Below are 24724 nucleotides of genomic sequence, written 5' to 3'. Positions count from 1 at the left end.
AGCAATAGTAAGTATCAGTTCTTATAGTAAGAATAGAAAAGAATAGAATAGTAAGTATTTTCTTATTAAGCAAGAGTAATCAAATTTCATCTTCCAAATATTGACCCCAAGAATTCTACACAGCTCAAAGTATACATATATATTTGCAGGACATTCAGCCCATTGTATACAATTGACCAATGTTTTGTGGAACATGTGAAATAGAGCAATATACAGCAAAAGTTCCACTTCTTTTTCATGCATTGGACCATTGTGGAGGCAAAGCTTAGACATTGCAATAATTTGTCAAATTTAACAAAACAACCCCAGCAGTAGTGGTTTTATGCTTTCGTAATAGTACATAAAAATATTGGGGGTGATCCACCTTGTGTTACCCTACACTGTAGACGTGTCTTGACCCAAAACAAAACTCTGAACCACTCGAAAAAAAAAAAAATCATTTACCTACTTCTGCCTGCTGGCTTTTACCTTTATCTTGGATGTTCTACTACTTCTTCTTCCCTCTGTTCCTGCCACTAACTATATATATATATATATATATTTTATTTATATATATATATATATAGCCTATATGTGCCATTGTACCTGGACAAGAGGCAGAGCTACAACGTTTGGCCACGCACGTAGTTGTAATGCCGGTGCCACACAAGTGGAAGACATAGGTATCTCATTGCCTAGCTGGTCACAGGGGAAGCCGTGGTTGGCTGAGTTACATGGGATCTGGTGACAGCTGGGACAGGAAAGGACAAAAATGATTTGGGGATGGTGTTTAAAGGAGATATTTTATAGCTGAGCCTCTAGAGCTGCCATTCTCAACTTTTTCTAATATGCGGGGAACCCTTGAAAAAACTTTCAGGTCATGGGGAACCCCTGCCATAATTCCTATATCCACAGCTCACAGTACATTGGTGTGGTTTTCAGTGGAAAGAATTCATCTTAGATCGCTGGCCAGTGGGAAGAAAGTCATCCTTATAGATATAAAAAAAACAATGGTGCCAGATAAACTGACCCATTTCTCATTGTTTAAGGAAGCTCCAGCAACCTCTTCACCCAACCCTGGTTAAGAAGTAATAGTCAAGAATCTTTTGCTTTTTCCCTTTGCTAGGTTTAGAAATGGACTGGAATTACAAGTAATACTTAAGGTTGGGTAGTAACTGATCTCTACTTTGATCCTTTACTCTTCTCTATGGTAAAAGAAAAGGCCAGGGAGATTTTCCAGCAAGTTGGAACATCACAAAAAATGTAACTTATTTATTGTGATTATCTTTACACTTATGTAAGATGCAGGGTTCTCCCCAGGCCCTTTTAGCTGGGCGCATCACCCGGCACTTTTCAGCACCCACCCGGCTGTTTTTGGGTGGTTACTGAAGAGTTTGGTCACAATACAGGGGCTCCCACCCACCTACAATTTCATCCCACCCGGCTTAAAAAAATTTCTGGGTTGAGCACTGAAGATTCATACAGATGAAACTCACACAAATCCCACCTTAAAGGCACCTAACCCATATTCTCCTATGTTTGTAGTGACATAATCCACATTTGTATCACCTTTTGTACTAACATCACCGATACACATTTCCATTTGTGTAGATCTAATGGTGGCCATACAGATAGTGGTTTTTAATTCCTCTGGGGAGGAGTGAGAGCAAAAAGTTGTTTTCTAGTCTATTAAAATATTATGGGACAGTCATTCTCAGCCAGAGTTCCTCCAGAGTTTGCTAGGGGTTGAATGAGCAATGGCTGATTGATCTTCATATGATGGCATCCTCATGGTTCTGTACCTAATGCCAAAGCTTGCAGAGTCATTAGAATGACAGCAAAGCTCTTCTTAGCTATGTATAAGGAGACATTCTTTCCACTAACCACCAGTGTAAGGTGTATTTTTTTTCCACTGACCTCCTATTGTTATTGAAGGGGTTCCTTGAGACCTGCAAATTTCAAGGGTTCCTTTAAAGATAAAAAGGTTAAGAAAAGCTGTAGTGGAGGATGCAGGAAACATGGTATTGCTCCACACTAAAAGATCAACTAAAAGTATTGATAAACTGAAAACATAAAACTACAATTGGTCAATTATCAATAGTGAATATTCATTTAAAGCTAATCATTTAATTAATTTATATTATAACAGCTTCCTTCTCCAGCACACACGTAGATGTTTGTTTGAGCAGTCAGAAGTAATTAACACAATCTCACCACTGTCAATTGATGAGGTAGGGCTGAAACAGATCAAGGTCTCTCTAGTTCAATCAAAGGGAGGGCTTCTGTTTTGTGATTTGTATGAAGTCAGGTTGGTGACAATAAATGATCATATCAATGTGTGTATGCATGGATACCTTACCCACACACATGTACAATTATCTACTTTCCAAAAAATGAGAAACCCTCACCAATGTATAGAGAACAGACCCAGCTTACACCAACTCCATCAGTATAAATGTATTGTTGTTCTGATACATTTATTATACTGCCCAACAATATGTATACAGAAATAACCCGTGTGTGACCCTCTGCTTTATGAATACACATAAACCATGCTCACCCCTCTATCTACAGACATAAATGGTGCTCAACTCTCTTTGTAACTACAGTATGCTCAGCTCACTATGTACAGACAAGCCAAGCTCACTACTTACAGTCATAAAAGTCATTATCATCACACTATATAAAGACATAACCCCTGCTCATGCCTCTATGTGCAGACTTAACCTATGCTCACCCCTCTTTCTACACATACACATCCCTCTATATACATACAAGCATAACCCACACATAACCTGTTCATCCCTATTTCTTCCCATGCTCATTCCTAAATGTAAACAGCCACAGCCAATTTTCACCCCTTTTTGTGCCCATGGCGATTACTCTATATACAGCCACAGCCCATGTTCACCCCTCTTTGTGCCCATGTCCATCCTTCTATATACAGCCACAGCCCATGTTCACCCCTCTTTGTACCCATGTCCATCCTTCTATATACAGCCACAACCCATGTTCACCCCTCTTTGTGCCCATGTCCATCCTTCTATATACAGCCACAGCCCATGTTTACCCCTCTTTGTGCCCATGTCCATCCTTCTATATACAGCCACAGCCCATGTTTACCCCTCTTTGTGCCCATGTCCATCCTTCTATATATATACAGGCACAGCCCATTACCCTTTCCTGTACCCATGCTCATTCCTCTATATACAGACATAACCAATATTCCCCCTTTTCTGTGCCCATCTTCATCTCTTTATATACAGGTATACTCCACGTTCACCCGTCTTGTTCCCCAAGTTTGTGATTCTACATACAAACATAGCCCATGATCATTCGCCTTTTTACCCAAGTGCACCCCTCTTTATTCAGACATAGCCCATGCTCACCCCCCTTTCAACCCATGTCCATCCTTCTATAAACAGGCAAAGCCCATGCTTGCCCCTCTTTTCACCCATGGTAATGTCTATATATACAGAATTAACCCAAATGTATCTATCTTCCCATCCACTCTCATTCCTGTGTGTACGAATTGCCCATGCTCACCCAGTTTATTTCCAGCCATGGCTCATGCGCACCCCTTTCTGTGCCCATGCTCACTCCTCTTTATAAAGATATAGCCCCCATATTACAGATTATCTAACAAACCAATCTCTTGTTTTCTTCACAAACCAGGCTCTGCCTATTGCTTTCTATAAAATAACATTTCCCCAGCATCCAACTTTTACATTTTGGAGTCACCACCAGAAACAGGGTCACGTGTAAATGAACAGATCAAAGCCAAGCAGCAAGCCTAGCACTTCAGACAAAAACATTGATCCCTCACCCAGACACATAAAAGAGCTCTGGGTTGGGGCGAACACAACTTATACCCGGCGAACGTTCTCCTAGGAACAGTGTGCCCCCTCCTCCCCCGGGGGCATGGGAACCCTGGCATTCCCTAGCTGGCACATTCTGCCCTGACACATGTGTGGCCCCACTCACCTCTATTACCCGGATGGGTTAGGAGGTGCTGGGTGCAGCAGGAGATCCATGTCCTCTTCCCGGAGTCCGCACAACTTCTCTTCGAGTGGCAGCGCTCAGGCACCGCACTCCTGTCAGTGTGAGCCCGTCTCAGCCGTCCATTCCCCCTGTGGAGTCACACACAGCACGGAGGCTCCGGGATAAAGTATCGCTCAGATCCGCTAGGCGTGACACTGTTACGATGTAGCTGTGATTCTCAGGGACAATGAGACGCTGTCACAGCACAGCGAGTATCCCCGGCATCTCTGTGGACGTGCACGCTCCATGCTCGTCCCCGCTGACTGCTAGGTGGTGCTGACTGAGCATGTGCAGACTCACGAGCGCACGGGCGGGAGAACTTCTGACAGGACTTCTCATGAAAGGGCAGCGGCGCTGCGATACCTTCAAAGTAGTGGCCAGAGCACCGTACTCTTCTACTCACTTCCTGTCAGCCCTGCAAGACTCCACTGATGGTATCACTCCAGGGACTTCTGTTCATCTATTCCAGCGCAGGAGTCTTTAATACTTCTGGGACACACAATTGGCTTGCTTCCCCCCTCCGTCAGCTTGTAGCTGCATATCAGCTCCTAGCAGCATGCTCCCCCCTCCCTGTCAGCTCCTAGCAGCATGCTCCCCCCTCCCTGTCAGCTCCTAGTAGCCTGCTTAGCAGCCTGCTCCCCTCTCCCTGTCAGCTCCTAGTAGCCTGCTGCCCTCTCCATAGCAGTTCACTCTCTGTCCTTGTCAGCTCCTAGCAGCTTGCTCCCTGTCCCTGTCAGCTCCTAGCAGCATGCTCCCCCCTCCCTGTCAGCTCTTAGAAGCTCGCTTCCCCCTCCCTGTCAGCTCGCAGCAGCCTGTGGTCCAGCACAGGTTTGATCCCACACCCGGCTGTCTTCTGGCTCCATTGATCTCTCCCCCCAGTGTGAATAACCATACAGATCCTTTCAAAGTTTTCTTCAGCTAACGCCTGCTATACTACTGAGTTCTGCTAAAGGATACAGCTGAATAACATCCTATGAGATATTTTTGTTCCTGCTTCCATCACATCCTGCTCAGAAGTTGTGCCTATCCTGCATATAACAGGGAGTCTTTTGCCGGCTTCTCTGCTTGTTTAAATCTGTCCCATACATTTTGAACGCAGGCTCCTTTTCCCACCATTTTCATAATTCCCTGCAGCATCTACTACTACAATTGTTATTTTCTCACAGCAGTATACCTACCTATGAGCTACCTTGCATGACTGTACCACCTGGATATGTACAAATTCATTTCCTGCACCATTCCAGCGAGAATGGGAAAACAATGTAAACCACACAGCGCTGCACTCTCCAGACCATGAAGGTACATCCAATTCCTCCACTACCTGTGATCCTGAGGAGTTGTCCTCCCTGCCTGCAACCCCTGCTTGGACTTCTCCACGCAACCTTTTCATCACAAGTCTCCAACAATCTTTTTCCTTACTTTGAACAAAAGTTCTCCTCACTTCAGTTAACTATTGGAGCTACCCTCCAACAAATTACCTCCAACACTACCAGAATCTGAGAAAACTGAGCTTGAGCAACGCACCAGTGACCTACAGGACCAAGCCATTGAGCGTCACACCACAATTGCATCTCAACAACTCTTATTAGCCTCCCTGTCTGATAAATATGAGGACTTAGAGAACAAATATCGCTGTGCCAACCTTGGGCTGATTGGCATTCTGGAATCTTACAGAACCATTTACCTTGCCCGCTTTATTGCATTGGACATTCCTTGGGCTCTACAGATGGACTGTCTTCCTCCATTGTAATTCTGGTTCTTTCTTTAATCCCCCTTTATTAAGTTACCTGATTTACCGGTGTTGCTGGCCTGTCCTGCCCATGGGAAGGGGAAAACATCTAGCTACTTGGCCTACAGTTGTTGACTTCCCAATACAGTTTTTGTATTTCATAACTCAGCGCTGGCACTACCCCTCATACCTTTCTTCTTCCTCCTCTTTTAATGGTAATTTTATTTCATCCTGGAATAATTTCCTAGATGACAATATTTAACATTGGGATACCCCTGTACTGATATGGGAGACTGGTAAGGCAGTACTGCGGGGGCATATCACTACATACCGTACCTAAAAGGCCTTAAAATAGAGGAAACTAAACTCCGCGGAAACAGAGGAAACAGGACCTAACTGCTCTACTGCAGGAGGCTAAGCTACCCTGTTTATCTACTGCACAACAGGAAGTTCTTAATGCTCCAACTGACCTATCTGAAATTGAATCAGTTATCCGTAAGCTTACCATGGGAAAGACCCCGTGTCCGGCTTACTGGGGGAAATGTATAAGCCCCTGGAACCATACCTCTCACCTTTACATTACCTTATATATGCAGGGTTGCACTCAAGGCTGTCCCTTGTTTCCGCTCCTTATTATTATTGCCCTAGACCCTCTCATACAGTTAGGTCCATAAATATTTGGACAGAGACAACTTTTTTCTAATTTTGGTTCTGTACATTACCACAATTAATTTTAAATGGAACAACTCAGATGCAGTTGAACTGCAGACTTTAGATCAGTGTGTTGAACAAAAAGATTGCATAAAAATGTGAGGAAAAGCCTAAAGCCTTGTTTTTACACAATCATTTCATTTCAGGGGCTCAAAAGTAATTGTACAATTGACTCAAAGGCTATTTCATGTGCTGGTGTGGGCAATTCTTTCGTTATGTCATTATCAATTAAACAGTTATCAGTTGCTTGTTAAACAATTAAACAATTATCAATTGCTTGTATGTGTAAGATTTTGTTGTGAGCAGATAACATGTGGTCAAAGAGCTTTCCATGCAGGTGAAACAAGCCATCCTTAAGCTGCAAAAACAAAACAAACCTATCCAAGAAATTGCTACAATATTAGGAGTGGCAAAATCTACAGTTTGGTACATCATGAGAAAGAAACAAAGCACTGGTGAACTCAGCAACATCAAAAGACCTGGATGTCCGTAGAAGACAACAGTGGTGGATGATAGCATAATCATTTCCATGGTGAAGAGAAACCCCTTCACAATAGCTAACCAAGTGAACAACTCTCTCCAGGAAGTAGGCATATCCATTTCCACGTCTACCATAGAGAAGACTGCATGAAAGTAAATACAGAGGGTGCACTGCAAGTTGCAAGCCACTCATGAGCCTGAAGAATAGAAAGGCTAGATTGGACTTTGCTCAAAAACATCTAAAAAAAGCCAGCACAGAAAAACTGCTCTAGAAAAACATTCTTTGGACAGATGAAACTAAGATCAACCTTTAGCAGAATGATGGCAAGATAAAAGTATCGAGAAGGCGTGGAACAGCTCATGATCCAAAGCATAGCACATCATCTGTAAAACATGGCGGAGGCAGTGTGATGGCTTGGGCGTGCATGGCTGCCAGTGGCACTGGGACACTAGTGTTTATCCATGATGTGACACAGGACAGAAGCAGCCAAATGAATTATGAGGTGTTCAGAGACATACTGTCTGCTCAAATCCAGCTAAATGTAGTCAAATTGATTGGGAGGCGTTTCAAAATACAGATGGACAATGACCCAAAAAATACATCCAAAGCAACCCACAAGTTTATTAAAGCAAAGAAGTGTAATAATTTTGAATGACTAAGTCAGTCACCTGATCTGAACCCAATTGAGAATGCTTTTCACTTGCTGAAGACTAAACTTTGGACAGAACGGCCCACAAACAGCAACTGAAAGCTGCTGCAGTAAAGGCCTGGCAGAGCATTAAAAAGGATGAAAACCCAGCATCTGGTGATGTCCATGAGTTCAAGACTACGGGCTGTCATTGCCAGCAAAGGATTTTCAACCAAGTATTAGAAATGAACATTTTTTTCAGCTTTTTAATTTTTCCAATTACTTTTGGGCCCCTGAAATGAAGTGATTGTGTAAAAAAAAAAAAAGGCTTTAGTTTCTCACATTTTATGCAATCTTTTTGTTCAACCCACTGAATTAAAGCTAAAAGTCAGCAGTTCCACTGCATCTGAGTTGTTTTTTTATTTAAAATTATTTGTGGTAATGTACAGAACCAAAATTAGAAAAAAGTTGTCTTTGTCCAAATATTTATGAACCAAACTACATCCTATGTCTAACCCACAATTTAAGGGACTTACCTTTGGCAGCACAGAAATAAAACTTTTGCAGACAATGTCCTCTTCTTTATCTCTAACTCCACAGCCTCCTTGCCATCATGAACCTTTTATCCCACTTCCGTCTCTATCTGGATACTCAATAAACTTTGACAAGTCGGTAGCCCTGTACTCCAAACACAAATCAACCTGGAGCAAGCAATTCCAGTTTCCATGGGCCAAGGCAAATTTTAAATACCTAGGGGTGCAGATTCCCAAAAATCCAGCTCACCTCCATGAACTTAATTTCTCATCTGCCTTATGTTCCATGCAAGACTCCTTTAAGTCAGGGTCATCAGATATAGGCCTATCCTTGGTGCGATCATTCCTGAAACTCAAAACACACAGACCTTACTCCCTTATTGAATTGTAATCAGAATTCCGAAGAACTGCATGTAATTTGTTTGTTCTCTTCCAGTGACGTGACTATAGTTCTATGATCACTCGCTCCCTTTTGACCACAGACTGGCATAATCCTTTATACACCATGTTGCTCTGCCCCCCGTCCCCCTCTAAAGCAATATCTAAATTCTACAAATTTTTCCAGGAAACTTTAGATTACAATATACTGGCCACTGGGCTGGTGGGCTCACGTCAACATTTTTCCTAACTTGGAATCATCATCTCCGTTGCAAATGCCGCAAGTGTCCTGTAGAGGGATGCCATCAGTTCAATCCTGAGAGATGTTGTTTAAGTTATTTCAAAGTGCATATATTTCTCTGTCACGAGAGCATTGTATGGGCCTGTCGGAGTCTCAAATGTAGTGCAGCTCAAGCAGATCTTTTTTACAAATTTTGTGGGACTGCTGTCTAATTAAACGTTTCTGAAGACAAATTGCAGCTACATCCAAATGCACCTGGTCAGCTATCTGCCTTTCACCCTCTCTTGGGCAATATTTCATATGGTAGGCAGAGACAGTATTCGCTACTCTTGTGGTGCTAAACGATTGTTACTTCTATCTGCAGTAGGAAGGAAATCTGTTCTCCACTGCTGGTTATGCGCTGACCCCCCCTCCCCCCCTCGATCGTTCCTCTCAAAGCTCCAGCATTTGTGCAACATGGAATGGGTCGAGGCCTCCTACTCCAAAGAAACCAAAACCTCACAATTTTTCGAGACTTGGGTAAAATTTATTGAAACATTGAATAAAGTCACTAAGACTCACCTCTAAAAGTGTTTCATCCAAACTATCCAATCCCTTATCAGAGTCTTAGAGGGTGATCCCCCTATTAATCTGCCTACCTAGAGTGCTACCAAATTTCCCACCATCCTTAAGATCCACCATCATCAGGGCAAATTCTCTCTTCCCCCCACCTACCTACTTTACTAAACCTCTTCTAATCAGAGATACTGCACACTGCTGGTGAACAATAGATTGAATCTAATGACTCCTTGGATATAAATGCGTTCAACTGTCAGTTTTGAATAATTGTGCACACTTTTGAATTCTTTGCTCAACCCTGTAACACCTTTGCTATTTCATTGTTAAAGTATTTGTTTTGTTATTCCTGAATACCGATATAACTCAATAGAAAATATATTTAAAAACAAAAAAAAAAATATGCATAGCATGAAAGTCAGGGAAAAGGCCAGAGTGCTTATCTGAATACATGTTTCTGGTTAGACATTCATTTAGCTGCAGCATGACACACATTTCATAAAGTGGCACTAAAACATGACAAAAGTGTGACAAGTTCTTTTTTGCAGAAAGTTGTACTAAACTCACCTCTCTTGTGAACTGGTGCCCAAAACTAGATTGCATATTCCAGATGTGGTCTGACCAATGCTTTGTACAGCGGCAGGAATATGTCTCCATCTCTGCAGTCTATTTCTCTTTTGATACAAGAAAGTACTTTACTAGCTTTAGATATTGCAGCTTTGCATTGCATGCTGTTATTAAGTCTATGATCTACCAGAACCCCCAGATCCTTTTCCATTTCTGACTCCCTCAACTGTATCCCCCCTAGACAGTATGAAGTATGCATATTGATAAACCCCCAGGGGCATTACTTTACATTTCTCAATTTTAAAAGTCATTTGTCACTTGGCTGCCCAATCAAACAGTACATCCAAGTCTGCTTGTAGGTTATAGACATCCTGTATGGACTTGATTCCATTACATAGTTTGGCGTCATCTGCAAACACAGAAATGGTACTTTTAATCCCAAACTCTATATCATTTGTAAAGATGTTAAACAATAAAGGTCCCAACACTGAACCAGGACCAGGCAGAGTATGAGTCATTAATCACAACTCTCTGGATGCAGTCTAACCATTTACAGATTGACTTTTCTGAACCTATTGACCCTAACTTTCACATTAACCGTCTGTGGGGTACGGTCCAAGTACACTATATCAACTGCTACTCCACTGTCTACCTGTTTACTTACATCCCCATAAAAACAGTAGAGTAATTTTTTTGACAACTTTGGTCTTTCTTGAATACATTTTGACTATCATTTATTATAATTTTATTCAGCAGAAACTCCTCTTTGTGGTTCTTTATCAAATTCTCTAGGACCTTTCCAACTATGGACATTAAACTTACCAGTCTGTAGTTCTTTGGTAATGACTTGCTCCCTTTTTGAAGATAGGAACCACATTGGCCTTACGCCAATCCATTGGTACCATGCCAGTGATTAGTCTCAACAAGTTATAAACAATGGCATTGTAAAAACTGAACTCAACTCTTTGGGGACACATGGATGTAATCCATCAGGTCCTGGTGCTTTGTAAACCCTAATCTTGCCCAACTGTTTCTCAATCATCCCAACTTTCTCAGGTGCAAATGAAAATCATTTTCATATGTAGGTTTTAACACAGTCATTAACTTAAACAGCTGTGTAGGTAGGTTGTGGAAGACAGTTTCATGTCACTGGGCACACATTATGGTAAGACAGCTACAAGACACAAGCTAGATATACTAGATCAGGTTGGCCTCTCCCAGGTAAAGATTTCAAAGCTTACTAGTGTTTCATGATGTTCTGTTCATGTTTTTAAAGAAGCATAGAGAATTAGGCTTCATTAAGGATCGTAGATCTAGTGGTTGGCCCAAAAAATTTAGTGCAGCAGATAGAAGACACATCGTGCATGCTTTTTTTAAAATCAGAGGATTTTATTTAGAGTAATTAGGTAATAATACCCCTAGGTCATGTAATTTGAAAGTTGATAGGTTATCTGTTCTTTGAGTGAAATACAGGTATTCTTTTGGCCTACCTCTCATGAGGGACCCCCACAATTACATACTGGAATTGGACAGCTACAGTCTTCAGATTCTCTAGGCTAATTTTTCTTTCCTCAGTAATGGCTGCTCTGTTGATTCCCATTGTTGGCCTAAAGTAAAGTCCTGGCCAGAGGATCTGAAAATTGCTGTGATTCTGGAAAATATGTATTGGGGATGTTGCAAGCCAACAGAATAACCGTACTTCCTCTAGACGTACAATTACCCTTTAATGTGACCACTTTTTCTGCAATCTGGACAGTTAAATATAGGGAGTGGCATTAGTTCCTAAGAGGTCAGGCACATCTAGATTTAGTCTTTTGTTCAGGAGCTTCTAAGGCCCAGAGAAAAAATTTAGTTTTTTGATTACACAGGCCTGCAAAATTCAAAACACAGGGAAAACAATCCAGAATAAAATAATCTGATCACTTGTAAGAATGTATTAAAGTTTCATTTACATGACTTATTCCTTTTAAATTTTATAAATAATCTCTGTTGTAAATTATTTTTGCGACAAACATCCAAAATAGAACCAGTAAAAATGGAAAAATAGAATATTACAGTATTAAAAACAGATTCCTACTCATGTATTCAGCAGTTTTACTGTCATTCAAAATTTCACTTGAGGCTTCTACTTTTATGTTTTTGTTCACAGTTTTTTTAATGATACCGCCCACCTTGCTCTACGCTCACTGATCCCAAGTTCTCCAAGAAGTAATCCAAATGAGAGTGGAGGAAATGCAACTTGATGCTCTTTGCCCAGTTCTTCTAATTTTGTCAACATACTTTCAACACTGGCCACAAAGTTTGGGTCCATATGATTACCAAGGAATTTTGTGACCACATTTTTAAGTGAAAACCATGTTTCTTTTTCTCAAGCTATGGATCTTTTATCAGACCAATGTAATCTCCTTCTTTCAACTTTGCCTCTGACAATGCTATATAACTTGTTTTCCTGGTAGTTAAAACACTTTCCTTGATATACCCTTCATAAATGGTTTTATAATTCTCACAAATAGTCCACTTAAGACCCTTGTATTTCGACTTTGTCAAGCCTAAATATTCATATCGCTCTTTTAGGTTACTGAATGGGCAATGGGTATTGAGACAAACTTATTGCCATTGGAAAGAAGCACTGTCTATAGGCTTTGTTTTTAAGAGTCAAAGAACAACCTCCATTTCTTCCTATGATACATTTTCATCAGTCCAGGTGCCAACATTTTTTTTCTTTCAGTTGTCTTGATCTTGTTTCACTCCAACATATGTAAAAAAAACTTTCTCAGCCAGCCAGGATAGCTCTATCCTGAAAAAATTTTGAACCTGCCCTAATAAGGAATACAAATATTAGGAAAGTGCAAACATTATAGGAAAATAGGATAATAACTTTTATAACAGAGTGTCCCAAAGCCTTGTGGGGAAAGTGCTGGATGGGGTGTATTTACCACCCAGGCAAAGAAATTTCAAGTTTTTAAGGCTCCAGGAAATTTATTTTCGGTTGGTTTATGGAAAGTCAGATTGTTAGGGTCCTGGAGCCTGACCAGGAAAAAGAGTAGGAGGGTGTTCCTGGTGCACCATCATGTTTTGGTTTTCACCTGTGAAAATGAAGCACAGTGTGCCATTTAATCTAGCAGTCTATTACAAGAGGTGTGAGGAAACAGAGCTCCACAGAAAAAAACTGCAATATTTGTGAGTTTGTTGAATGTTATGGAAAGTGCCTGTATGGCTGTCTTGTTCCAGTCAGTCGAGGACTTGCTATTTGCTCAGTTGAGCCCCTATTTTGTTGTTCTTTCTTTGTGCTGAAGTTGCTGCATTAAAGATACAGGCTTGAGCCTGCACTGAATTTTAACTGAAGCATTCTGTCTAATGTTTGGACCATTCTGATACCTCTTTGCTCCTATTCTCTGAATCCTACTCTCTGAATTTATCTACATCCTAGAATCATTCGTTTTTATTGCTTTTTATTTTTCTCATAAATAGAAAAAATACGGTAGCAGTAATAGTAAAGTTCTCATACATTGAAACTATGTAAAATGTATTGGAACATAACATTTTTAAACACATCTCCTTTTAGGATACCTATTTATCCTATTTATCCTTTTATATAAATAATATCTTAAGCTCTTCTGACTCTTCTTCCAGTCAATATTTAAAGTGCCTAGAATATTGGATCATGCTTGCATGTTCGACCTCTGCCATAAATTCATTTGTTTTTGGATTACTTGATAATTGCTATCTATGACAGCTAGCTTCAGTTCTGAATTGTTCTATGATTAAGTGCTTATCATACAAAATGAAGCAAAGCTCATGAGAGTTCTAGCATTCTCATTTTATCTGTTCATCTACAATAATCTTGGAAACGGCACTTAGTTATGAGGTTAGGTCATAATTTGTGCCATTATGAAAAATTCCAGTGTTCATTGGTATGAAGGTAAGGAAGCCCACACTTATATCAAGGTCATGTATAGGAAAACTTGATTTGGTCATCAGCTATATCAGTTACATAATTGCTGCATCCAGGCTTCTTTATTGCATCCTTGTTATTCATACTTCTGATTTAATCTTAAAATGCTTTTCAGATGGATAAAATAAAGTATTTTCACTTTGTCTGCTAGAAGCATGTAAATAAAGTACAAATAATTTGCATGCATTCTTCCTGGGTCATCCAATTGTTCTGGCTATAAAAATAAATTAAAAAATAAATTAAAAAGGCATGGGAAGAAGAACAGATTATAAGGAATGGAGGTGGACCAGACCAGTCTTGGAGTGTCTTCTTACCCTCTCCCCTGTCTTTTCTCTTTTTTTCTTTTACCGGTTTTGTTACAGTTCTATTGCCTAATATGTACTTTGTCAGCTTAAATTGTTTTGAAATTTAAGCCCCATAAGGGTGTGGACTGGTTAAAGACTTGCAAAATTAGAAACCTTATTGTGAGTCCCAATTATATAAATACAAATCGATGTCACAGAACTGAACAATAGTGCAAAATGTTATTAAAGACACAGGCATCATTTTGTGAACTTCTCTGAAACATAATGTAAATTTATTTAAAACAGCCTTTTATTACTAATAAAAAAAAAAACAACAACAACATAGCTATCAGGGCTAGTACTCTATACATATGACAATTTATTCCATCCACATCAATGTTTTTCACTGTTATAGATCCACTTCTTCAGGAGTATAATATAGACAGGCACTATGCCCATTATCCATAGTGTAACGATTTACCAATAAAGTAAATCCACTTTTTATTGTTTTTGGTTAACGTTTATTTTGTTGTAATTTATTGCAAACTGGAATAAAAAGAATTTACAAAAATATATACTTATCTGGTATTTTCTATATGTTCATGTACATTTGTACATATTTACTGCTATATTAAATCAAGTACTTCCCAACAAGCAGTACTATACATATAGAACAGAGATTTGAGAATATATATTTTCATATAAATTCCTGCCCCCTATGTATAGAATATTCTGCCCACTTTGTGAGAGATCACTATTATTAGTTGTATTATCCACTATTTTATAAATGAATAGAGATCCTGTACATTGAGTTCTAATATAAATGTTTCCATTCTTTTTATTCTACTCTAAAAGATTCCTTCCTGAGTGTTCTTGGTCACAGTGCTGTAATTGTCTCTCGGTATTCAAAATTGCTTCAGTTCCAAAAGCCCTTCAAATAAAAAAGTTCTTATTGTAAGTGTTTTTTATGAGTCTTTCTTTTCGTAGAAACTATAAAGAACCTTGAACATGTAAAACTGCTGAAGGAAACATTGGGTAGTTAAAGGAAAGATGTTATATGAGGGAATGGGGCAGCCAATTGTTATCTTTTTTTGAAAATGCTAGTTACCTGGTTGTCATTCTGATCAAATTGCTATAATATTTTTATTTACTTGCCCACTATAGGCGTACAGCTAGTAAAAGTTTAACTTATGTTACTTACTTGTATGCTTGTTTCAGGTTAAACTGCTAAAGCCAGATAAAAGTAGACAATTAGCATTTTCATAAAGAGGTCAACAAAAGAAGCCCTTTGTTTCGTCTCATGTAAGCATTATTTTTCCCTGGTTCCTAAACTTGGCTAGTACTGAAACAATTAGATGTGGGCTAGGGTGCATTTAGGCTCTATTAAAACATGGGTTTAACTGGTTGCAGAGCAGAGCAAATCAATTGTGTACTGATATGAGGAAGGAATGAGCCAGGAAAGAAAAGTATGGTAAGTATGGGCAACCATTGTATGTAATATTTTTAATGGGAGCTGGATCTGGGAGAGTTTTGTTAACAAACAAGCCTCATGTGACCACCATGACCATCCTGCATCAGCCTTTGTGCTTGATTATGCGTTTAACCAAACCTGTATAATGACATAATGTTTAAATATCACAATCCTGTCTATTACACCTAGGGCTATTTTAATACCAGTAGACTTCTATAGGAAAACAGAATGGTCATTACACCTAAATGTACGAGGGGGTGCTGAGAAGTTCCTGGCCCAGAAAGAAGAGAGCCAGAGTTATGAGGTAACACATTTATTCAACATATTCCCCCATGAGACCGATGGACTTGGTACAGTGTAGTTGCAAACAAAGTCCTTTGTTTGGCCTGCAACCCAGCTCTTAGCAGCATCTTTGACATCAGAAATGTCCTCAAAACGTTGCCACTTCAGGTGTTTCTTCAAATTCGAGAACAGATAATAGTCCGAAGGGGCCAGGTCAGGTGAGTAGGAGGGATGGTGGACCAATTGGAAACCCAGGGTATTCAATTTGGCAGCCACAACGTTTGGCATGTGCGCAGGTGTTTCATCTCAATTGCCCCCTTCAGCTGGTCCAGGAGGTTAGCATAATACTGTCCGGTGATACTAGAGCCCTAAGGTAGGTAGTCCACCAACAGAATATCGTCTTTGTCCCAGAAGACGGACGGCATGACTTTTTTGGCCGATTTCTTGGTTCGGAACTTCTTTGGCCACAGGGACCTGCTGTGGCACCATTCCTTTGACTGATCCTTGGTTTCAGGATCATAGATGTGGAGCCAGATTTCATTCTCAGTCACTTAACCTAGCCAAAAAGTCCTATGCAGCTTCAAAATGAGCCAAAACGGCTTTGGATGCTTCAACTCGTTCATTCTTCTGATCACTGTTTGGCACCCACTTTGCTGAAAGCTTGTGCATGTCTAGGATAGTAGTGATAACAAACCCAACACGCTCCCGTAAGCTGTCAAGTATCTGGGCTATCTTTTTTGCGGGTATTCGCCGGTCCTCAATAATCAGCTTATGGACAGCATCGCAGGTTGCTGGGTCAGTTGAGGTTGGGGGGCGCCCACTGCGGGGCTCATCTTCAACGGTTAAATGCCCAGTCTTGAAACGAGATATCCAGGTTTTGAGAGTGCTGTAGGAAGGATACTTTTCCCCCAGTTTTTGCAACATCTCAGTGTGAATGTCCCTTGCTGACTTTCGACGGGCATGACAGCCCGTAACTCCAACGATGTGAAACTTGCTTGTGCCCCTGCTATCACAGCTTCTCACTAAAAAACAGTTTTAAGAATCACAAAGACCTGATTTTTGCATAGTTACATACTAAGATATTAGGCTGTCATATGCCCCCACACTCATTTTCTCAGCACGCCCCTGAGAACTTCCCAGCACCCCCTCATAGGCTGTTCCTTTCATTTTCGAAAGAGTAGGAAAATCTTTGGGTGCAATAAAAAGAGTGGTTACCTTGGATACCATTTATTTCCAGATCCTCACTCATTAAAAGTGATGTTCAGATTCAACATATTATTTTTTAGTACCAATTAGTCCTGTCTTGGCAATTGATAAAACAAGTACAGGGTTTTACTTGATTTGTGACAAAAGTGTACCTAGCAGTTCAAATATTTCCCCTTTACATATATTCTAATGTATAAAAATATATTAAAACCCCAAAGTCTTCCTTATTCCTGCTAAGTCTAGGGGTCAGCAGTGTAGTGACATTAAGGGGACATGGTAAATAATATTCCAGGTGCAGATGTTTTAAAGGTAGTGACCGATTCTGTCCCAGAGAGAAATGCTAAATGTCATTTTAACTGCTTTATAAGTAGACTCCATGGTTTTTGCCCTCAGTAATTTAGTTTAATTAACGTGAGTCACAAAAAAGATTGCAGCTGATCATTGCCAGCAATAGAAAATGGGTTTTACTTTTCCAGCAGCCTGTGTCTCCTACCTGTACATTTTCCAATGTTGAAGCCTACCTAAGACAAAATTGTTAAACACTAAGGAGATTTTCAGACAGTAAGGCTGTCCACTGGGTGTTGCTTAATTGTTAAAACAATATCCCTTAGTATTATAATCAATCAAAATGTCTGTAATCTGTCCCTTTAAAAAAAAAACAATAACATTTTGTCTGGTACAAAGCATGCTTAGAATATTTACTAATGAAATAATTACTTTTCTTAAAAAGCAGCACTTTGAAAACAAACAAACTGAGCAAAAACAATAAGTTTAAACTTCAATAATGAAAAAACAGCAAATAAATAAATAAGTAAATATATAGGAAAATAATAAAACTGAAAATACCTATATTGTATGCTTCTCTCACCACCTTTTAAATTGGAAGCTCTTTTAATGTTTGTAACTGTCTATCATTTGCAATCCATCCCTATTTAATGTACAGCATTGTGTAACATGGTGACACTTTATAAATAAAGTTTATTTTTATTAGTAATTTTTTTGGCCATGTCTGCAAATTGGTTTGTCCTATTGAAAGCACACGCACTGATAACCTTTTCCTGTGCAATTCTTGGAAATTCTCAAATTCAGGGGAATTGTAAAGGTGCATGAAGATTATACAAACAACTCACTGTCACAGTAACTGTCGGTTCCTGTGACGTTTCTCGCTAAACTATCCTGCAATGTCCAATTCCTGTCTCCCTGTCCAAGCTGTCAGGCTCAGCAATCACTCTCTGTCAGTGTTGTGTAACATGGTGACACTTTATAAATAAAGTTTATTTTTATTAGTAATTTTTTTGGCCATGTCTGCAAATTGGTTTGTCCTATTGAAAGCACACGCACTGATAACCTTTTCCTGTGCAATTCTTGGAAATTCTCAAATTCAGGGGAATTGTAAAGGTGCATGAAGATTATACAAACAACTCACTGTCACAGTAACTGTCGGTTCCTGTGACGTTTCTCGCTAAACTATCCTGCAATGTCCAATTCCTGTCTCCCTGTCCAAGCTGTCAGGCTCAGCAATCACTCTCTGTCAGTGCCTGACACAGCATGTATCCCCACTTGCTGGTTTGCAGGTCTGAGGGTGGTCATGCGAACATAGACACAGCACAGGGAGGAGTAGCTCCCTAAAGGGGTAGAGGCTTTTTTTTAGCCTCAGCAGTAATGGTGGCTGGTGCTGTGACTTTGAACCAGCTCTTTAGCATTTGGCACTCTCCTTAGCATGTTCTTAGCCTTTTCCAAACCTTCTGCCCAATTGCTGACACCACCTGTCTGCCTCCTGCCATGACCTTCTGCCTGACTGCTGCCTGCCCTGATCTGCTGCCTGGTTACCGATGCCTCCTTGTCTGCTGCTTGCCTGGGATTTCCACCCAAATACTGATACCACCTTGCCTAAGGCCCTGACCTGGTGGCACCTAGTAGCAAAGAGTCTGGTGGTCGCTGGATTACCATCCCATTACCCCTTGTAGGGTTCTCGTGTGAAAACCACCTCTCTGGAATGTCAATAAACTGAAGGGACATCATTCTGCTACACGCTGTAGAGAAACTTGAAACTGAATTCCTAACAGTGTTTTAAATGCTTCTTTATGCCTCAAAGTCGTGATTCAGCACATTAGAACCATAGTGATGTGCTTGTAAAAGGAACATCTTATTTAACTATCTCAGGGTATTTTTTTCCAGTTTTAAAGAACACTTTTTTATTTAGTAAGGCAAAATCTAGAAGTAAAGACACCAATTAGAGGCTACATATTTTGTCAAATTCAAGGCAATATTCAAAGTACGGTATTTATGCTTGTTTTTTGGGAGCAAAATATTAACCAAGTCAATGTAGAAATAAACGGTCTGTAGCATACAGATTTTTCAATGCAACAATATTGTTTTTGATCTGTTTAAAAAGTAACCTCAATGGTGTCCTGGGGTAAGTCATGGCTACATAGTTCTGGACCATGTCTAGTAAACATATATCTGGAAGAAAATAGATGTAGAGAGACCCTAAATGGGTGCATTTGTTGCGACTGCCAGTAGCCATTGATCTTTGGCCATAACATAACAGAAAGCATGATAAAAAATACATGTATTGTACTGGTGTAAGATCACATCATACAATTACAAGATGTATAAAAAAACTTTTTTATTGTTAGGTAATATGTATATTTATAGCACTAATATATTACACTGGGCTTTACAGAGTCAAATCTATAGCCATGTCACTAACCATTCCTCAGAGGAGCTCTCTGGAAGAGGGGGAGATGGAAGATCTGATTCAAGGGAAGGACTGGATATATGTTTAGGTGAGCATGGAAGGGTCTATTTTTTGGAAAGTTTTTGGGTTGTATCTAGGATGTTATAACTGTCGTAATAAATGTTAGAATTTATAGCAGGATACTTACTAGCAGAAGTAAACATGGAGTGAGGGGATATCTTTCCATTATGAGATGCATTCCCTTTTAGACAGCTGTCATTGAAACAAGAATCTCCACTAAAAGATTTTCCCATTTCTGTTTCTAGCAACAATTTTGGATTTACCCTCCTTTTAATTTCTGGTGGTGAGGGCAGTTAGAGAAAGTGTTAATCTCTATAAAAAGGCACAGCAACAATAAAAGTTTACCAGTGGTTCTAAGCTCCCCACCTCCTTATTTATATCTTTAAAAAATCTTTAGGTATACACTAAATCCCGTAGTGAATTTGCTATATTATTACAGATCATAATGCTCAATATGTCACTTTTAGCATGCAGCTTCGACTGAACGTCCATTCTTTTTGCTCTTGTTATATTTAAAACCGTGAACCTTAGCTACTCCATGTTATGATCACTGCTATAAAACTGTGCTGCCATGGGAACGTCTTTAATTCCACTATTGATATTATACACCTTTGAAGTGCCAGTGCAATCTTTCCAAAGTTTCTTCAAGTATCACATTGAATTCTACAATTGAGCACACAGGATTGGGAAGACAACACCGGATACTTTTAGGCAAGCAATTAATTAATTACTTAGAATTCCCACTATGAACAATATATAGAGAGCCTATATATTGTGTGAAAAGTTTCCTGACTTATCCCTGTGCAGAGTGTTGTAGTTGCAAAAGCAAGAATGAGTTAAAAGGTGGAAAATATCAGTAGTGTTCATGCACATAGACATTTCTTGAAAATATAATATCATAACCATACCTCACACACATTGCAGTGCACAGTTATAAAACTTCATGCAACATATTTTGGGGTGGAGAGAAGAAAGCTCAAGGTACGCAAAAAGAAAGGCAACTTGTGGGAAGAATCTTGTGGGTGATGAAAGTTTTGTAGACAAAGAGGGAGGCATTGTTATTTGAGATGTCAATTAGAGGTGTTTCAAATTATTTATATATTACTTCATTCTATAGTAGATCAAGTCATTAGAGAAAATTTCCAAACATGGAAAATACATTTTGGTGACCATGACCAGGGTGTATATTTCACTAAAACATTTGGTAGATGGTGGATGTTGTCCTAAATGTCATTTGCCATACTAATTGACTTGGTCCATTGTGTGAGATGTTTGTGTAGTCACTTGGATATGCAAAGGCTTTCTGTACTTTAAGTCCGCAGTCTGTATATGCACTATGTGTATTTTTGTTTCCTCCTAACACACACATTGGATATTTGTCTTTCAAACTGAACAAATCTCAATATGCAAACATTCACTAAGAACAATGTAAAAACCTATGATGCTATACATGTAACAACAATGTGATTATTCATAGAACATGGCAGTTAGAATTGATTGTTTAAAACTCACACGTCTACTGGCCCTGCATTTGTGGTTGTGTGCACTAGCTTTTGTTGTCCACCATCATGTGTAAACACAACAAAGGAGGACAGATAATCGCCAGAACAAATCAGTCCAAATGGATCATTATTGCACCTGAGAATCATAATGGATCATTATCGTTTGATGTTGTTTGGTGCTTTTTAGTCAATGACTATCTAATGATATGTCAAAAATATTTCCTATGTGGATGACAATTATCAAGCATGTGTAGGTAGCTTAAGACATACAATATCCCGTCTGCACCACCCTTATTGATATACACTGATTCCTCAGGTATGACCCCTGCTGAGTAAAGATTATATGTGGTGAGCAGGTACGATGGATACTTCTGTACTTCTTGTTAAATAAAAATGACTATTTTCCTGGATGTCATCTCCAGCCTATGGCTGTATTATTTGTAATTCACTGACGTGGAATAAGCCTGACCTGGGTCACAAACCCAGTGAATGGCAAACCAGAATGAACATCATGACAGCTAGAATATGACAAACTTCTAAGAGAACCCAGGAATGACAACTCCTATATTTCTGCCATAAAGCTTTCCTTTTCAGTCAACTTGAGTTAGAATTGGATACTGTCATTTGAAACCCCTATTTATTGTACAGCGCTGTGTCATATGTTGGCACTATATAAATACTGTTTATTAATATTAATATTAATAATAAAATAATAATAATAATACTGGTGCATATGATAAGTAGCTTAAGTCTTATATAATTCTGTGATGACATAATGTTGAAACATTTGCACTAAACTTGTGCCACTCAGATTCTAATTTAAGTAATTTTCCAAGTAGAAAAATTGCAAATGATGGCAAATTTCTTGATTTCGGTCTGTACACTATTGGTTTGATTTATCAAAACTCTCCAAGGCTGGAGAGGATACACTTTCATCTGTGAAGATGTTTGATCCAGCAAACCTGGAATGAATCTGGTCCATAATTCAAAACATTTGCTAGCAAATAGCAAATTACTTTGAAGAAATCCATTCCTGGTTTTCTAGATCACCCAGCTTCACTGCTGAAATTGTATCCTCTTCAGCCTTGGAGAGCTTTATTAAATCAGGTTCTATGTTTTTATTTACTGTGAAAATCCCGGTAATGCCTATTAATGTAAATTGGACAGCATTCAGCCAGTAACATCTATTTACCATATTTGGCTGTCCTCTAAAGTCAATCATTTTTTAATTATATACATTTTATTTAAGCTGGAACAGAACTTTGGAGGGAACATGTCAAGTAAGTAACAGTATCAAAGAAGATCTTCAATGCCACAGACAAAAAAGTCATTGTTCAAGTAAGGATGAACTATTATTGAAGCAAGGTCTAAATAGTATTTTCATAAAACATGTTTGAAAATGACCTCAAGCTAGTAGCAGGGTAGCTAAAATGATCTCTCCTTTTTCTGGGTTAATGTCTTTTTTCTGTTTATTTTGCAGTGGTGAATAATACAGCTGTTTATAAATTTTGCCCTCCGGACTTTTGTTTGTCTTGCCATGGCTGTAGGATGACAAGAAGCCAGTCATGGCTCAGAGGTTTTGACAAGGTAATTGGGCTGTCCTTAAATAGACTGAAAGAGCTCCAAGCATCTTCATCAATGACTGCTTAGCAGTTCAGCTATGGTTGTTAAATTCATTTTTTAAAAAGGCATTCTACATAAAAACCTACCATATAGTTTTCTACCCAGAATATGTAGGGATGTTCATTTCCCTTGTGGTTGAACTCGATGAATTTTTGTCAACCCAACTATGTAACTATTTCTCTTTAAGCAAAAAGCAGTCAAGGACTCATTTTCTATTCTCATTTTATTATATACAACTCTCATTTTCAAGCCTCTGTGCTCTCTCTGTCACTCTCCATCTCTTTATATATATATATTCTAATGCCATTCTTATTACTAATTCGTGAGCGCTTAGACGTGCTTTGTATGATTTATCTAATGTGCATCAATAAACGGGGCTATTTGTTAGACTGCTGATTTAATGTAGCTTTAAATAATTCCTTTTTAGGTAAAACAGGAATATATTTTCAAGGTTATTTTTCAGGGAAAATTCTACCTTGTTTTTACGTCTTCATATTCTGATAGATCTAACCCTGAAGTGTATTATTTTTATTGAATGTGTGAATTTCAATACAAAAGCATCCCTGAAATGCATTATATGCTTTGTCACATGCTTGCTCTCACACATTAAAGATGCTATCATGTTATTTGTATAAAGAATGACTGTGTAATAATGTAGTGCAATTAAATTAGGCGCTGTAGGGACAAATAAGTGTTTCATATAGATTTGGTCCAGAATGTTACTAACAAAAAAGGGTATAATTGTATAATAATGGTAATGTAATGTCAGAACCTTGTCTTGTTATAATGGAATACATGCATCTAGTCCAGGATTCAAAACATTTGCTAGCACATAGCAAATGACTTTGAAGAAATCCACTCCAGGTTTGCTGGATCACTCAGCTTCACTGATGAAAAGGTATCATCTCCAACCTTGCAGAGCTTTAATAAATCAGACCCATTATGCCAGCACTGTATGATTGTGTTATGTTGAACTCTGGTTATAATCTATATGAATAAAGCCAGCAAAAAGTGGTTGCAGACCATTTTTATTGTATTTTGGTTTATGGTAATGTAATTTGATCTGCACATAATGTCAGTTCCAGAAAACCGCTAATTGTAGCTCTCTCCATCTCCTCTATTTTCATACTGGTGTTTACACACACCTAAAAAAGCTGTTATTTCACTAATGAAAAACTCAATATTCTTTGTACCTCATTATAAGTACCTTGAGAAATTGAAGATAACAATGTGCAAAGCAGGGCAAGATGTTTGAGAGAAAATGAGGTTATCATATCGTTTATGAAAACCTTGCAATGTTTTACAAAGCACTTTATGACTAAAGTGTTGAATTTTATCTCTTTTTTTGACCAAAGTTCATTGAACCCTAGATACCTATAACCAATCTTACATGGAGTATCTGCATAGAGTTTGCAGGTTCTCCCCATGTTTGCGTGGGTTTCTTCCAGGTACTCCGGTTTCCTCCCACATTCCAAAAACATGCATTTAGTTGGCTTCCCCTCCAAATTGACCTTAAATTGTGGTAATGACATATGACTATGGTAGGGCCATTATATTGTGAGCCCCTTTGGGGGACAGGTAGTGACATGACTATGGACTTTGTACAGCGCTGTGTAATATGTCGGCACTATGTAAATACTGTGTAATAATAATAATAATATTAATGTCTGCCTTACTTCTGTCCAGAAAAAGAATTTGAGAAACTGTGACTAAGACATAAACTACTGAATCATTTTTTGGAAAAAATTGTCTCAAAGCAGCTAAGTAGGTATTGTTGGATATCCTTATAAGTAGTAC

At 39.0% G+C, this 24724-nt stretch overlaps 1 protein-coding gene across 2 annotated transcripts in view; it reads right to left on the bottom strand.

Moving 5' to 3' along the window:
* Window positions 1–4546, bottom strand: part of C7H3orf70 (chromosome 7 C3orf70 homolog) — a 63641-nt gene extending 59095 nt beyond the window's left edge. Inside the window, exon 1 of one of the 2 annotated variants that reach the window (XM_072418648.1) lies at window positions 3973–4546. The gene's annotated coding sequence lies outside the window, so the exon portion shown is untranslated. Of the gene's footprint in view, window positions 1–3963 lie in introns of both variants that reach the window. The other variant, XM_072418646.1, reaches the window with a different exon arrangement.
* Between the last annotated feature and the right edge of the window lie 20178 nt (window positions 4547–24724).

This window comes from Pyxicephalus adspersus, chromosome 7, assembly GCF_032062135.1.
Source record: "Pyxicephalus adspersus chromosome 7, UCB_Pads_2.0, whole genome shotgun sequence".
Taxonomy (NCBI): Eukaryota; Metazoa; Chordata; class Amphibia; order Anura; family Pyxicephalidae; genus Pyxicephalus; species Pyxicephalus adspersus.
This window is presented reverse-complemented; position numbering and strand designations above follow the sequence as displayed.